Genomic DNA, 16,443 nt, shown 5'->3' with positions numbered 1-16,443 from the left:
TTTGTCTGTTTTGTATAAATTGTCCAAGTTATTGTCATAAAGTTGTTTATAACATTCCTTTATAATTCTTTTAATTTCTCTAAGGTTGCTGGTGATGTCTCTTCTATTTCTACTTTAGAAATTTGTTCTCCTTACCTCTTTTTGGTGAATCTACTTGATAGCTTATCAGTTCTGTTCTTTTGATTTTATTGATTTGCTTCATTGTTTTCTATTTTATTGATTTCTATTATGTTCCTTATTTCCTTTCTTGTGCTAGCTTTGGATTTAGTTTGCTCATTGTTTCCTATTTTCTTGAGTTTAAAACTTAGGGTGTTGATTTAGGATCATTCTTTTCCAGTACAAGCATTTACCTGTGCCTTTTCTCTTGCCTTCTCATCTCCTTAGAATGCTGCTGTAGTGACTCTTTTTAAAAAATTTTATTTATTTGTTTATTTTATTTTTGGCTGCACTGGATCTGTGTTGCTTTGCATGGGCTTTCTCTAGTTGTGATGAGCTGGGGCAATTCTTGGTTGTGGTGAATGGGCTTCTCATTTTGGTGGCTTCTCTTGTTGTGGAGCACAGGCTCCAGAGCAAGGGATCAGTAGTTGTGGCACAGGGGTTTAGTTGCTCCAAGGCACGTGGAATCTTCCTGGACCAGAGATCAAACCCATGTCCCCTTCATTGACAGTAGGATTCTTATCCACTATAGGGAAGTCCTATAGTGACTCTTTTTTAATAATTGGCATTGAGACCTCCTCCCTATGGTTTAGGAATCACCAGTTTTATGAGTCTTGAACTTTGCCAATGGGGAAACCAATGCTTAGCTGGACATCCAGTATCCAGTGCTAGAATCCACTGACCATTTCCAGTATATAGTTTTCAGTACAGCAGCATTGGCAATTTTAGCTGAAGCATCCGGGGTTCAATGACAGCAGCACCAGCCTCTTCACTGGACTGGTTATGGTGTGATTTTGGCTATGTTTACTCTGTGAAGTATCCTTTTGTTTTCATCTGTTTTCTTATTTAATGGGTTAATGCTGGAATTTTTTTTTAATCAAAAAAATCTATTTATTTTTGGCTGTGCTGGGTCTTCCTTGCTGCTCAGGCTTTTCTCTTAGTTGTGGCGAGCGGGGGCTACTCTCTAGTTGCAGTGCACCGGCTTCTCTTGTTGCGGAGCACAGACTCTAGGTTTTGCAGGTTTCAGTAGTTGCAGCACATGGGCTTGGTAGTTGTGGCTCCCAGGCTCTAGAGCACAGGCTCAATAGTTGTGGCATATGGGCTTAGTTGCTCCATGGCATGTGGGATCTTCCTGGATCAGGCAGGGAACCTGTGTCTCCTGCATTTGGCAGGTGGATTCTTCACCACTGAGTCACCAGGGAAGCCCTCTGTTTTTTTTTTTTTTTTTCCTGTTGTTATTAAAGCTTTATTCTGCTAAACACTATTGTTTTTGTTGTTGTTTAGTCACTAAGTCATGTCTGACTCTTTTACATCCCCCTGCTAGGCTCCTCTCTCCGTGGGATTTCCCAGCAAGAATACTAGAGTGGCTGCCATTTCCTTCTCCATCTCTATCTGTTTTTAAATCTAGGATCATCAGTCTTTCCAGGGATTTGCTGAACTACATAGTATTTTTTCAACAGACTCCTCTTCTAATTAAATCAGCCAAAGTTGTTTTCTGTTGATTGTTAGCCTGACTGCTGTATGCATGCTGCCTTATCTTGTCTCACAGTTTTGCTGTCTAAAACTTAACCTTATTTTAAAAGTTAGGCCAGATATTATATCCTTCACATCAGTTAGGTTAATACTCTTACTTTGGGTTTACGTAGTACCCTGTGCTTATTCCTGTCATCATTTCTGCTATTTTCTAATCTCATTAATTGCTGGATTTCTGCATCTCTTACTAGATCCTGAGTTTCTTAAGGACACAGAACATGTTTTATTCTCAATGTTTCAAAGGCACAAACATAAATATTTGGTAGATATTTTTTATGCCCTGAAATTCTTTATTTGCCTCAAAACTGAATTATTTGCAGTGTTGGACTCATCAGTTATGCAGATCTGCTAAGGCCATGGAAGCCCACAGAAACCCTTGGTCATTCCTTACAGCTCAGTTGCTTAGTTTCCAGCAAATGAAATTTAGCTAATTTCTAGGATGAGTGGCCTGTTTCTAAGATATTAAAAAGGCAGTTTTCTCTCTTTGAGTATGTCTGAATATTTAGGAGATTAGTTGATAGTTCAGTTCAGTTCAGTTCAGTCGCTCAGTTGTGTCCAACTCTTTGCGACCCCATGAACCGCAGCATGCCAGGCCTCCCTGTCCATCACCAACTCCCGGAGTCCACCCAAACCCCTGTCTATTGAGTTGGTGATGCCATCCAACCATCTCATCCTCTGTCATCCCCTTCTCCTCCTGCCCTCAGTTTATCCCAGCACCAGGGTCTTTTCAAATGAGTTAGCTCTTTGCATCAGGTGGCCAAAGTATTGGAGTTTCAGCTTCAACATCAGTCCTTTCAGTGAACACCCAGGACTGATCTCCTTTAGGATGGACTGGTTGGATCTCCTTGAAGTCCAAGGGACTCTCAAGAGTCTTCTCCAACACCACAGTTCAAAATCATCAATTCTTCTGCTCTCAGCTTTCTTTATAGTCCAACTCTCACATCCATACATGACCACTGGAAGAACCATAGCCTTGACTAGACAGACCTTTGTTGACAAAGTAATGTCTCTGCTTTTTAATATGCTGTCTAGGTTAGTCATAACTTTCCTTCCAAGGAGTAAGTGTCTTTTAATTTCATGGCTGCAATCACCATCTGCAGTGATTTTGGAGCCCCCCAAAATAAAGTCTGACACTGTTTCCCCATCTATTTGCCATGAAGTGGTGGGACCAGATGTCATGATCTTAGTTTTTTGAGTGTTGAGCTTTAAGCCAACTTTTTCACTCTCCTCTTTCACTTTCATCAAGAGGCTCCTTAGTTCTTCTTCACTTTCTGCCATAAGGGTGGTGTCATCTGCATATGTGAGGTTATTGATATTTCTCCCAGCAATCTTGGTTCCAGCTTGTACTTCTTCCAGCCCAGCGTTTCTCATGATGTACTCTGCATATTAAGTTAAATAAGCAGGGTAACAATATACAGCCTTGACGTACTCCTTTTCCTATTTGGAACCAGTCTGTTGTTCCATGTCCAGTTCTAACTGTTGCTTCTTGACCTGATTAGTTGATAAGTATGCTTTTTTTTTTTTCCTGCATTTACTTCTAATTTGTGCCGGAAGCATGTAACTTATTAGTGAAACTGGTTTAAAATCCAGTTCAGACCTGGGGAAAGGAGGGAAAAAAAAATAACAATACACGTAAGAAAAATCTGGCCATGGAAATACTTTTTTATATGTTCTTTGAGAACTGGTATCATATTTTATCTTTGTATTCCTCACAAGAGCTTGCACATAATATATATACGAAAATACATATTTTGAGGGGCTTCCCTGGTGGTCCAGTGGTTGAGAATCTGCCTGGCAATGCAGGGGACACAGATTCGATCCCTGGTCCAGGAAGTTTCCACGCGCCATGGAGCAACTAAGCCTGTGTGCCGCAACTACTGAGCCAGCACTGTAGAGCCCATGTTCCTCAACAAGCGATGCCACCAAAATGAGAAGCCTCTGTTCGCCCCAACTAGAGAAAGTCCGCGCATAGCAATGAAGACCCAGCACAACCAAAAATAAATAAACATTAATATATATATATATATATATTTCACTCTGCGTCCCTTATTACTCTAAAATTTTTTGATTCTCTGATTTGGGGCAACTCAGGAAATATATATATATATATGTGTGTGTGTGTGTGTGTGTATATATATATATTATAAATATCAATAGGATATATACTTCCAGAGGAAGCGGACAAAGTGATTTTTGACCAAGAAGCTTGCAGATTTAGGTAGACTTAAAGTCTTATATAAACTGAGTGAGGAAGTCAGAAAGAATTTTTCTAAGTCTGGACTCTGAGTCTGCTCTTTGTACATGTGACAGCCCCTATTGTAAACAGTTTTGAAGTTCTTTGGTGATTGTTGGGAACACTCTTGTACAGGTTCTTAATCTGCTTTAAAAGGTCCTGTGCCTGATGAGAATAGACTGAAAACGAATTGAAGTGTCTGGAAGCCTCTGGAGAGCCAGTAAGTAGTGCTTGGAGATGATTCCTATTTCCTGTAAAGCATGTAAGAATTGGAATGAAGTGTTATAATTAGTGATCCACTAGCTCAAGAGCAAGCTCCTGGGCATTGTCATTCCTGAGAGAGGACAGGTAGATAGAGCTCCTAGGCAAGATTCTTGTTCTGTACTGGCCTTCGTGAGCAAGCAGTAAACAAAGATAATAGACTTGGGAGAAAGGACTCTGTGAGCTGGCATAGAGTATAACTATAGAGTGGGAGGTATAGAAATGAAAGGCCCTGGAAAGGATACGGCAATATTAAATTAGTAATTGTTTTCCCTAAAGATGCTCTCTCACACACAGAACCAAATTGCATAAGCTTCAGGGCTCATAAAATCTTAATATACATTATTAAGTATATTAGTAAGTACATTAGTAATTACAGCATGTTGTGCTAATGTATCATTTGTTGTTGTTTTTCAGTTGCTAAGTTGTGTCTGACTCTTTGTGACCCCATGGACTGTAGCAGCCCCAGCTCCTCTGTCCTCCACTATCTCTTGGAGTTTGCTCAAATTTACGTCCATTGAGTTGGTGATGCTATCTCACCATCTTATCCTCTGCTGCCCCCTTCTCCTCCTGCCTTTAGTCTTGCCCAGCATCAGGATCTTTTCCAATGAGTCAGATCTTCACATCAGATGGCCAAAATATTGGAGCTTCAGCTTCAGCAACAGTCCTTCCAATTAATATTCAGGATTGATTTTCTTTAGGGTTGATTGGTTTGATCTCCTTGAAGTCCAAGGGACTGTCAAGAGTCTTCTCCAGCATCATAAGGATATTCATATAGTTCTGTGGAAGCACTAAAGAAAGGCATCTTGCTTAAGGTGGCATTTGAGTAGAAAGAGAATTTGTGTACCAGGAGAACAGGGATTTTTGTCTTTTTATCCATCACATACTCTCTACTACCTGGAACATTGCTTGACACATATTAAGTGGTCAGTAGACATTTTGCTGAAAGAAGAAGTGAGTTGGGGTAGACAGTTGGGGATAGTGTGTGCGAGGTGTAGTACCTGTTGGGGAGTGGTGAGCGATGTGGCTGGAGAATAAGTAGGCAAGAGCCAAAGCATGAGGTTTCTGTTACACTGTGCCTAATATTGGGACTGTCCTGCAGGCTATAGTGAACCCACTGAAGTCCTTAAGCTTGAGAGTATTACGATCTCATTTGATTTTAGAAACATCATTCTGGAAGCTGTGTGGAGAATGTAGCAGAGGAGGCTGAGGTTTGAGTTAGGAAACTGCTGCAGTAGCCCAGCCAGGAAATGATTGGAATCTGAGTCAAGACAATGGGATTATAAGTAATATAAGGGAACATATTCAATATACAATTTAGGAAATAAAATGGCACATGATAAGCACAGTACATATTGAACTGTGAACATTCTTGAACTCTTGGATCCAGCTTAAAATTCAGTGATTCATATATTCACTCATTTGACAAATATATCATGAACACCTATTATGTGCCAGGGATTGTGTTAGACACTGAGGACGTATTAAATAGCAGTGAACAGTTTACATATGTTTCCTGCTTAGAGTCTGAAAGACATAGACAAGTAACCTGGCAGTTATAAACCTGTATTGTGTTAAGTGTTATGAGAGGAATTTAAGGTATTATAGGAACATATAGAAGGAATATCTGACACAGACTTGTGGGGTTGGTGAAAGGTTCCTGATAGAAATGATGTCTAAGCTGAAACAAGAAGAATGAGTAGAAGCTAGACAAGTGAAGGAATATGGGTGAGATGGGGGAAGGAGAGGAAAGACTCCGGAATGACTCCTCAGGCCAGGGTGAGATGACTGTGGACCATGGAGACACTGACAGAGATGGAGACAGAGGTGAAGGTCTAGGTACTGCTGAGAAGAGGAGTTCAGTTATGCTTTGTTAGGTTTGAGATACTTGTGGGACTTCCAGAGAGAGATGAAAGATATATGGGTTGGGAGTTCACAAGAGAGGAAAGGACTGGAGATGTAGATTTGGGAGTCATCAGGGTAGTTGCTGAAGGCATGAATATAGTTGAGACCATCCAGGGAGAGTGAATAGAGAGAACATAGAAGGAGATTAGGGACAAATTAAGAAAAAGAAGAAAGTCTTAGAAAGAGACTGAAGGAGTAACTAGACAGAAGAAAATCTGCAAAGAATGAAACCAGAAAAAGACAGAGGAAGGCAGAAGAACAGAGCAAGCAGTGACCAACTTAGGAATTGTTGCTGAGTTCCAGAATGATAATCATTAAAAAGTACTCACTGGATTAGGCAATGTGGGAGTTGCTGGCGTTTTAGCAAGAGCAGTTCAGTGGAGGCATTGGTGGAAGGAACCAGACTGGACTAGGAAGTAATGGGGAATTCTGAGCTGTTTACTGCCAATACCCAGAAGAATGATAAATATCCCCATTAGAGGAAATTGGTGAGCACGTCATGCTCAGCCAAGGTTTTCCATATGCCCAGTGAATTCTCATATGGAAAATGTCTCTTGTTGAGACTATAAATGACAATTAAGATTTATACTAAGTGTCTTGAAGACAGAAGAAAATGAAGAACCTTTTATTTATCATACTCTACCTATTGAGTACCTTCATTTATTTTACATAAATTTCCTTCAGATACCTTGGACAACATGATTGGAAAGGGCAGAGAAAGAGGGACTGTCTATTTTCTAGGCTTCTGGGTGGGAATTCTGGTGAAAAACAGGGGATAAATTCTCCAGAAGATAACTACAGACTTTTGTGTTTCTGGTTTCTCTCTGTAAGATTTACCATTTATATCAAAACAGTTTGCGCTGCCTGAGTAAAGTCAGTATTAGACTTAAGCAGGAGTGGAAGCTCCATATTCTAGTCCTCAAAGGTACTAAATATAGTCATAAATTTTATTATCTGAAAAACAGTCAGTCATACTTATTCATCAGTTTTTAAGAATTCCAGTGAGTAGAGGAATTATGAATGTTAGTAAAATGATATCTGTGAATTTGAAAGCATTTTAGCCTCATATAGTAGACACACACTGATCTCCAGAGAGGCCATATATTATATTGGAAAAGAGCATGGGTTCTGGAGTCAGAGAGATCTGTACTTGGATCCCAAACCTGAATTTGGTAGATTATGCCTTTGGGGTGGTCTTTTAACATCTCTGACTCTTAGTCTTCTTCTCACATGTGAAATGGTAGTTAAATAAAATAATGCATATAAAGGTCTTGGCATAAAGTATGGACTTAATAAATGTCAGTTATTATATTGCCCAAGATTGTAAAATTGTTTGGTTCTGTAATTCAAATTTCACAAATATTGCTTTGCCCTTTATAAAATATTATCTTAAACCTATAACCACAAGGACATAGTAGGGATGGTATATAATTTTATGCACTGTATGTGGTTGTCTTTAATTTGGAATATAGTCTTTATTTATTTATTTTGCTGCATCACATAGCTTACAGGATGCAGTAAGTTAGTTCTGTGATCAGGGATTGAACTTGTGATCCTTGCAATGGAAACACTGAATCCTAACCACTAGACCCCAAGGGAATTCCTTGGAAATAGTCTTTTTTGTTCTGCCATTGACTCACTCCTTTTTAGTTTTTTTTTAATACTTTTTTTTTTGTATTGGTATATAGCCAATGTACAGTGTTGTGATAGTTATAGGTGAACAGTGAAGGGACTTAGCCGTACATATACGTGTATGCATTCTTCCCCAAACTCCCCTCCTATCCAGGCTGCCACATAACATTGAACAGAGTTCCATGTGCTATACAGTAAGTCCTTGTTGGTTATCCACTTCAAATATGGCAGTGTGTACATGTCTATTCCAAACTACCCACTGTCCCTTCCCCTCATCCTTCCCCCCACATCAGACATAAGTTCATTCTCCTAAGTCTGTACTCACTCCTTTTAATCTTCCTCCCATTACCTCAAATTTATCAAATGAGTTCTCTCCTCATACACCTGAACTCTCACAAATGACAGGCATCTAATTCTAACAAATTTGAGCAAAGGAAAACAAGGTTTATGCAATTTGGGATGTCAAAAGTGGAGCTGAGTATAGGTTTGTAAAAAATGTCATTTCTTAGATCTGTTTTTTCTTTCTGTGTGGCCCCTTTCACTCCCACTTTCAATCCTACTGCAACTTGGCTTCCTGAATACAGTAAGAAGATGGTGGGAACTTGGGGAAGGGTTTCAGGATTATGTTTTGCAGTTTAGCACCCTGAGAGGAAAGAAGAAAGAAAACATCTCTTTCCCAGCATCTGTATATAAAAGTTAGTTCAGGTCATTCACTCAGTTGTGTCTGATTCTTTGCTGACCCCATGGACTGCAGCACACCAGGCTTCCCTGTCTATCACCAACTCCAGAGCTTGCTCAAACTCATGTCCGTGGAGTTGGTGGTGGCATTCAGCCAACTCTTCCTCTGTTGCTCCCTTCTCTTCCTGTCTTCAATCTTTCCCAGCATCAGGGTTTTTTTCTAAAGAAAGAGTCAGTTCTTTGCATTAGGTGGCCAAAGTATTGGAGCTTCAACTTCAGCATCAGTCCTTCCAGTGAATATTCAGGACTTATTTCCTTTAGGATTGACAGGTTTGATCTCCTTGCAGTCCAAGGGACTGTCAAGAGTCTTCTCCAACACCACAGTTCAAAATCATCAATTCTTCTGCTCTCAGCTTTCTTTATAGTCCAACTCTCACATCCATACATGACCACTGGAAGAACCATAGCCTTGACTAGACAGACCTTTGTTGACAAAGTAATGTCTCTGCTTTTTAATAGGCTGTCTAGGTTGGTCATAGCTTTTCTTCCAAGGAGCAAGCGTCTTTTAATTTCGTGGCTGCAGTCACCATCTGCAGTGATTTTTGAGCCCAAGAAAATAAAGTCTCTCACTTTATTTTGTTTCCATTGTTTCCCCATCTATTTGCCATGAGGTGATAGGACCAGATGCCATGATCTTAGTTTTTTGAATGTTGAGTTTTAAGCTAGCTTTTTCACTCTCCTCTTTCACTTTCATCAAGAGGCTTTTTAGTTCTTCTTTGCTTTTTGTCATAAGGGTGGTGTCATCTGCGTATCTAAGGTTATTGATATTTCTCCCAGCAATCTTGATTCCAGCTTGTGCTTCATCCAGCCTAGCATTTTGCATGATGTACTCTGTATATAAGTTAAATAAGTAAGGTGACAATGTAAGCCTTGACATACTTCTTTGCCAGTTTGGAACCAGTTCATTGTTCCATGTCCTATTCTAACTGTTGCTTCTTGACCTGCATACAGTTTTCTCAGGAGGCAGGTCAGGTGGTCTGGTATTCCCATCTCGTTCAGAATTTTCCTCAGTTTGTTGTGATCCACATAGTCAAAGTCTTTAGCATAGTCAGTGAAGCAGAAGTAGATTTTTTTCTGGAACTCTCTTGCTTTTTCTATGATCCAACGGATGTTGGCAATTTGATCTGTGGTTCCTCTGCCTTTTCTAAATGCAGCTTGAACATCTGAAATTTCTCAGTTCATGTACTGTTGAAGCCTAGTTTGGAGAATTTTGAGCATTACTTTGCTAGAGTGTGAGATGAGTGCAATTGTGTGGTGGTTTGAACATTCTTTGGCATTGCCCTTCTTTGGGATTAAATGAAAACAGCTTTTCCAGTCCTGTGGCCTTTGTTGAGTTTTCCAAATTTGCTAGCATATTGAGTGAAACACTTTCACAGCATCATCTTTTAGGATCTGTAATAGCCCAGCTGGAATTCCATCACCTCTACTAGCTTTGTTCTTAGTGATGCTTCCTAACGCCCACTTGACATGCACTCCAGGATGTCTGGCTCTAGGTGAGTGATCACACCGTCATGGTTATCTGGGTCATTAAGATCTTTTTTGTATCGTTCTTCTGTGTATTCCTGCCACGGCTTCTTAATATCTTCTGCTTCTGTTAGGTCCATACTGTTTCTGTCCTTTATTGTGCCCATCTTTGCATGAAATGTTCTCTTGGTATCTCTAATTTTCTGGAAGAGATCTCTGGTCTTTCCCACTCTGTTGTTTTCCTCTATCTCTTTGCATTGATCACTAAGGAAGACTTTCTTATCTCTCCTTGCTATTCTTTGGAACTCAACATTCAGATGGATATATCTTTCGTTTTCTCCTTTGCCTTTCACTTCTCTCCGTTTCTCAGCTATTTGTAAGGCCTCCTCAGTTAACCATTTTGCCTTTTTGCATTTCTTCTTCTTTGAGATGGTTTTGATTACTGCCTCCTGTACAATGTTATGAACTTCTGTCCATAGTTCTTCAGGAACTCTATCTATCAGATCTAATCCCTTGAATCTATTTGTTACTTCCACTTTATAAAGTGGAAGTGTGTTACTATATTAAAGATATAGCAAAGATGGTTAAGTAGAAACCTTTGAAATTGTTTCATCTTCCTTCCTCTCTGAGCCAAGATGGTAATTTAGAAACAATATCACATTCCTGGAGAATGACTGAAGACCATTGCTGTCTTAAGGGATTTGATTTAGGTCATACATGAATGATATAGTGGTTTTCCCTACTTTCTTCAGTTTAAGTCTCAGTTCAGTTCAGTTCAGTCACTTAGTCATGTCTGACTCTTTGCAACCCCATGAATCACAGCATGCCAGGCCTCCCTGTCCATCATCAACTCCCAGGGTTCACTCAAACTCATGTCCATCGAGTTGGTGATGCCATCCAGCCATCTCATCCTCTGTTGTCCCCTTTTCCTCCTGCCCCCAATCCCTCCCAGCATCAGAGTCTTTTACAATGAGTCAATTCTTCCCATGAGGTGGCCAAAGTATTGGAGTTTCAGCTTTAGCATCAGTCCTTCCAAAGAACACCCAGGACTGATCTCCTTTAGAATGGACTGGTTGGATCTCCTTGCAGTCCAAGGGACTCTCAAGAATCTTCTCCAACACCACAGTTCAAAAGCATCAATTCTTCAGCGCTCAGCTGTCTTCACAGTCCCACTCTCACATCCATACATGACCACAGGAAAAACGATAGCCTTAACTAGACGGACCTTTGTTGGCAAAGTAATGTCTCTGCTTTTGAATATGCTATCTAGATTGGTCATAACTTTCCTTCCAAGAAGTAAGCGTCTTTTAATTTCATGGCTGCAATCACCATCTGCAGTGATTTTGGAATTTTGCAATAAGAAGTTCATTATCTGAGCCACAGTCAGCTCCCGGTCTTGTTTTTGCTGACTGTATAGAGCTTTTCCATCTTCAGCTACAAAGAATATAATCGATCTGATTTCAGTATTGACCATCTGGTGATTCCATGTATAGAGTTGTTTCTTGTGTTATTGGAAGAGGGTGTTTGTTATGACCAGTGAGTTCTCTTGGCAAAATTCTGTTAGCCTTTGCCCTGCTTCAGAGTTAACTGATTGAAATGCCTGTGTCATGTTCTCAGTACTGTGACAACCACTGTGGCCAGAAGTATAAAACTCTACAATTGGCTAGGTCTGGGTCTCATGCCTATGCTATGGCCAGAAAGTAGAATACTATAATTGGCAGTCCCTTGAGAACTCATGGAGTGAAGGAAGGGAAGTTCTCTAAAGAAGAGGGGGAAAGGAATGTCAGGCAAATCAAAACAAAAACAATTGTCCACTCCACCCTGTCAACCGAACCACCTCTTTCCTTAGGACTCTAGAGCTGTTGATTTCTCTTTGTTAAATTCCCTCTCATTCATTAGAGCAAATTAATTACTAATTTCTGATGATTTGTCCTTCTAAATATTTCTCATGTTTCTCTTCCTGTCCATTACAAATGCTATCTCCCTAGCTCAGATTTTTGTGACTTCACACCTGCTTGTGTTAATGAATTCCAAATTGACTTCCCTGCCCTCTCTCTGTAAAAGAGTCCCCCTAATTCTGTAGCTAAATGCAACTTCTTAAACCTCTTAATGAGATAGGCCAGGAACCAGCTACCAATAATAATGATTGTAACAAGAACTAACAAAATGCATGTGTTAAGCATTTGTTAAACACTAGATATATTAATAAGCCTTATGTATTTTATTTTCTTCTCAGAATAATCCTATAAGGTGTTGTGGTGGCCATGAGATTGTGCCTCTCATATTTCCTACTGCAGACTTTAATTAACTGGCAGCCCTAGCTGCTGCACTCTGAACCCACCACTGTATTTGCACAAAAACCACACTTCCCATGGACTGTTCTCAGCCTATGACTGAGCACAGCAGGGCTGTAAAGGCAGGCCATTCCTGGGAGATTAGGACTCCTTTGACAGGCTACATTGGCTTAAGGATTTCCCATTGGCCTTGCCAAAATTTTCTTTGAATGGCATCACAGTCTAAGACTCTTCCTGGCTAACTTTCCTTCTTTCCCTCTTTCCTACACAGGGGTCAGACCTGCATCATGTTCTGAGATCTCTCCCATTTTCTCTCTCAGGAGCTCACCCTGCCACCACCATAAATTTCTTGTATATTTGTTTTCATCTTGATATCTGCTTCTTAGATAATTCAACCAGTACACATGGTCCAAGAAAACAGGTGGTAAGGTGGGGTTCTGGGCATGGTTCACCCATTTCCCAGTGGACAAAGATTATTCCCTCTTGGGTGGTTTGTGAAGCATAAGTAGTCCCTAGCACACAGTGATTTTCCAGTAGCTAAAGAGTTCACTGGAGGTGGCTTGGGAAATCTTCCTTGTTGAGGGAATTGACTTTACTCATGTGATGATCCAACTGCAGAAGTTATGAGGGGGACAATGTATATGAAGACAGTGGAATTGGCTGGCTACTGCTAAGCTGAACTAATACTTACTTGGCAGAGCGACAATGAGAATCAGAAGGCTATTAACAAATAGTTAAAGTCTAAGTATGAGAGCCCTTATTACTGCAGTGGAAGAGAGGATGTAACTGAATAGCAAACAGATAATCTGATTAGGTTGGCAGAGCTCCAGAGACATTTAAAAACAGTAAAGTCAGGTCTGTTATGCTAAGTTCAGGGTCCTGGCTGGGAAAACCTGGGACCCTGACTTGTGAGGTAGGGACATCTGGATGGATGCTTCGAACGATATGGCTCTGAAGACCCCTCTCAACCATAAGAATTTGCAGACGTGAACTGCTCTGTAACAGAGCTAGCACTTCTGTATTGACAGACATAAGATGTAGAATCTCTCCTCCCATAAGGCAGAAAGTACACCCATAAGAATCCCCACCTACTCTCCAGGCTGCCAGGCCAGTAACTTAGAGTCAAATATTAGCACAACTTGCTGATAAGGGAGAAAAGATGTCATACGCTGGAGGAACTGCAGGAATTAGCTAGCATGTACTGGCAGAAGCAAGGTGATATACATGGGATTGTATTTTGATGGTGCTTTGTCAGGGGACCTGAAGTATAAGACTAGGTAAGTAAGAATGTATATACTTCTGGACAGTTTTGGGATAATAGGATTTAACACCCTAGCATGAACCTTAAGGGCCTGGGGTAGTTATTAGAGTCTTTAGCAAAGTGATAGCAATGTTGAGTAAAGTAGAAATGCTTGAGCTATCTTGGCAGATAGTAGAAGGCTAAGGAAAGTGGCCAAGAAGTAATGGCTGTATTATGTGAGGCCACCAAACATACCCATTGATTGTATTCCATGAGAGAGTTCAGGAGACAACCCATTCATGAAGGCCATCGGGAAAGCACTGGTGAGAGTAACACCAGCATCATAGTGGTCGCTCTTCTCTACAGATCAGGGCCAGTTGTAGGAGAGGTGGTCACAGAGCTGAGCTCATAAGTATCCATGGGGATGAGGAGCTTTAAGGTAATAGTATGTGTGTGCTAAATCATGTCCAACTCTGCGATCCTATGGGACTGTAGCCCGCCAAGCTCCTCTGACCATGAGATTCTCCAGGCAAGAATACTGGAGTGGGTTGCCATGCCCTTCTCCAGGGGATCTTCCTGACCCAGGGATTGAATCTGAATCTCCTGCATCTCTTGCATTGGCAGGAAGGTTCTTTACCACTAGTGCCACCTGAGAAGCCTGTTTAAGGTAATAGAGGCCACAATAATTGTAATGACCTTCAAGGTCTAAGGGAACAGCCAAGGGACTTGAGCTGCATGAGTTGTGGCAATAGCAGTACAGCATGGTGTTTCTAGGAGAAAAATAAGTAGCACAGCATGGCAAGTATATCCTAGGATGATTCCCCTAGTTCTTTTCCAAAGGCACCCATGGAAGCTTACTTGGGTGATTATATATTGGGAAGGGGAAAATACTCAAACATTTTTAGACCTACAGTCTGAGTTGACTTTGCTACCTGGAGACCCAAAGCATGACCATAGTTCTAATAGTTCAGTTCAGTTCAGTTCAGTCGCTCAGTCGTGTCCAGCTCTTTGTGACCACATGAACTGCACGCCAGGCCTCCCTGTCCATCACCAACTGCCGGAGTCTACCCAAACCCATGTCCACTGAGTTGGTGATGCCATCCAGCCATCTCATCCTCTGTCATCCCCTTCTCCTCCTGCCCTCAATCTTTCCCAACATCAGGGTCTTTTCAAATAAGTCAGCTCTTTGCATCAGGTGGCCAAAGTATTGGAGTATTCAACATCAGTCCTTTCAATGAACACCCAGGACTGATCTCCTTTAGGATGGACTGGTTGGATCCACTTGCAGTCCAAGGGACTCTCAAGAGTCTTCTCAACACCACAGTTCAAAAGCATCAATTCTTCTGCTCTCAGCTTTCTTTATAGTCCAACTCTCCCAACCATAAATGACTACTGGAAAAACCATAGCCTGACTAGATGAACCTTTGTGGGCAAAGTAATGTCTCTGCTTTTTAATATGCTGTCTAGGTTAGTCATAACTTTCCATCCAAGGAGTAAGCGTTTTTTAATTTCATGGCTGCAATCACCATCTGCAGTGATTTTAGAGCCCCCCAAAATAAAGTCAGCCACTGTTTCCCCATCTATTTGCCATGAAGTGATGGGACCAGATGCCATGATCTTCGTTTTCTGAATGTTGAGCTTTAAGCCAACTTTTTCACTCTCCTCTTTCACTTTCATCAAGAGGCTCTTTATCTCCTTTACTTTCTGCCATAAGGGTGGTGTCATCTGCATATCTGAGGTTATTGATATTTCTCCCGGCAATCTTGATTCCAGCCTGTTGTTCTTCCAGCCCAGCGTTTCTCATGATGTACTCTGCATATAAGTTAAATAAGCAGGGTGACGATATACAGCCTTGATGTACTCCTTTTCCTATTTGGAACCAGTTTGTTTTTCCATGTTCAGTTCTAACTGTTGCTTCCTGGCCTGCATACAGGTTTCTCAAGAGGCAGGCTAGGTGGTCTGGTATTCCCATCTCTTTCAGAATTTTCCACAGTTTATTGTGATCCATACAGTCAAAGGCTTTGGCATAGTCAATAAAGCAGAAATAGATGTTTTTCTGGAACTCTCTTGCTTTTTCGATGATCCAGCGGATGTTGGCAATTTGGTCTCTGGTTCCTCTTCCTTTTCTAAAACCAGCTTGAACATCTGGAAGTTCACGGTTCACGTATTGCTGAAGCCTGGCTTGGAGAATTTTGAGCATTACTTTACTAGCATGTGAGATGAGTGCTATTGTGCGGTAGTTTGAGCATCTTTTGGCATTGCCTTTGTTTGGGATTGGAATGAAAACTGACCTTTTCCAGTCCTGTGGCCACTGCTGAGTTTTCCAAATTTGCCTACAGAGACGAAATAATAAATGAAGTTCTTGCTAACGTCTGGCTCCAAGTAGGCTTTCTGGGTTTGTGGATACCCTCAGTGGTTATTTCTCCTATTTTTGATTGCATTCATATACTTGGATGTTAGAGTAACCCTCACTTTGGGTTAAAGATATAGTAAAGATGGTCAAGTAGAAACCTTTGAAATTGTTCTTTCACCTTCCTTCCTCTCCGAGCCAAGATATTAAATTGGAAACAATATCACATCCCTGGAGAATGACTGAAGACCATTGCTGGCTTAAACAAGCAGTAGCCTTCATCATAGTTACTGTGCTAGATATGGTCTAATTGCTAGAACTGATCAATAAGGCTTTAAGTATATGGTATATGACCATTAATCTGACAAAAACATTCTTTTCACTTCAAATCAGAAAAGAAGGGATGGCCAACAATAACTCATTTACATTTTGATCTCAGGGCTATGTCAGCTTTCCTGTCCAGTCATTATATAGCTGAGATCTAGAGTGACTGGACATTCCACAAATCATCACACTAATCCATTTTATTGATGGTGTACTGATGTGCTCTAGAGGGTGGGAGTAAAACCCTACAGGGATTCAGAAACCTGCCATTTCAGTGACGTTTTTAGAAGTCCAGTGGTCTGGAGTATATTGG

At 40.8% G+C, this 16,443-nt stretch overlaps 1 protein-coding gene across 3 annotated transcripts in view; it reads left to right on the top strand.

Moving 5' to 3' along the window:
* Positions 1–16,443, top strand: part of SPATA31F3 (SPATA31 subfamily F member 3) — a 75,819-nt gene that overhangs the window by 20,105 nt on the left and 39,271 nt on the right. The gene's annotated exons all lie outside the window — the stretch shown is intronic.

This window comes from Bubalus kerabau, chromosome 4 (assembly GCF_029407905.1).
Source record: "Bubalus kerabau isolate K-KA32 ecotype Philippines breed swamp buffalo chromosome 4, PCC_UOA_SB_1v2, whole genome shotgun sequence".
Taxonomy (NCBI): Eukaryota; Metazoa; Chordata; class Mammalia; order Artiodactyla; family Bovidae; genus Bubalus; species Bubalus kerabau.
This window is presented reverse-complemented; position numbering and strand designations above follow the sequence as displayed.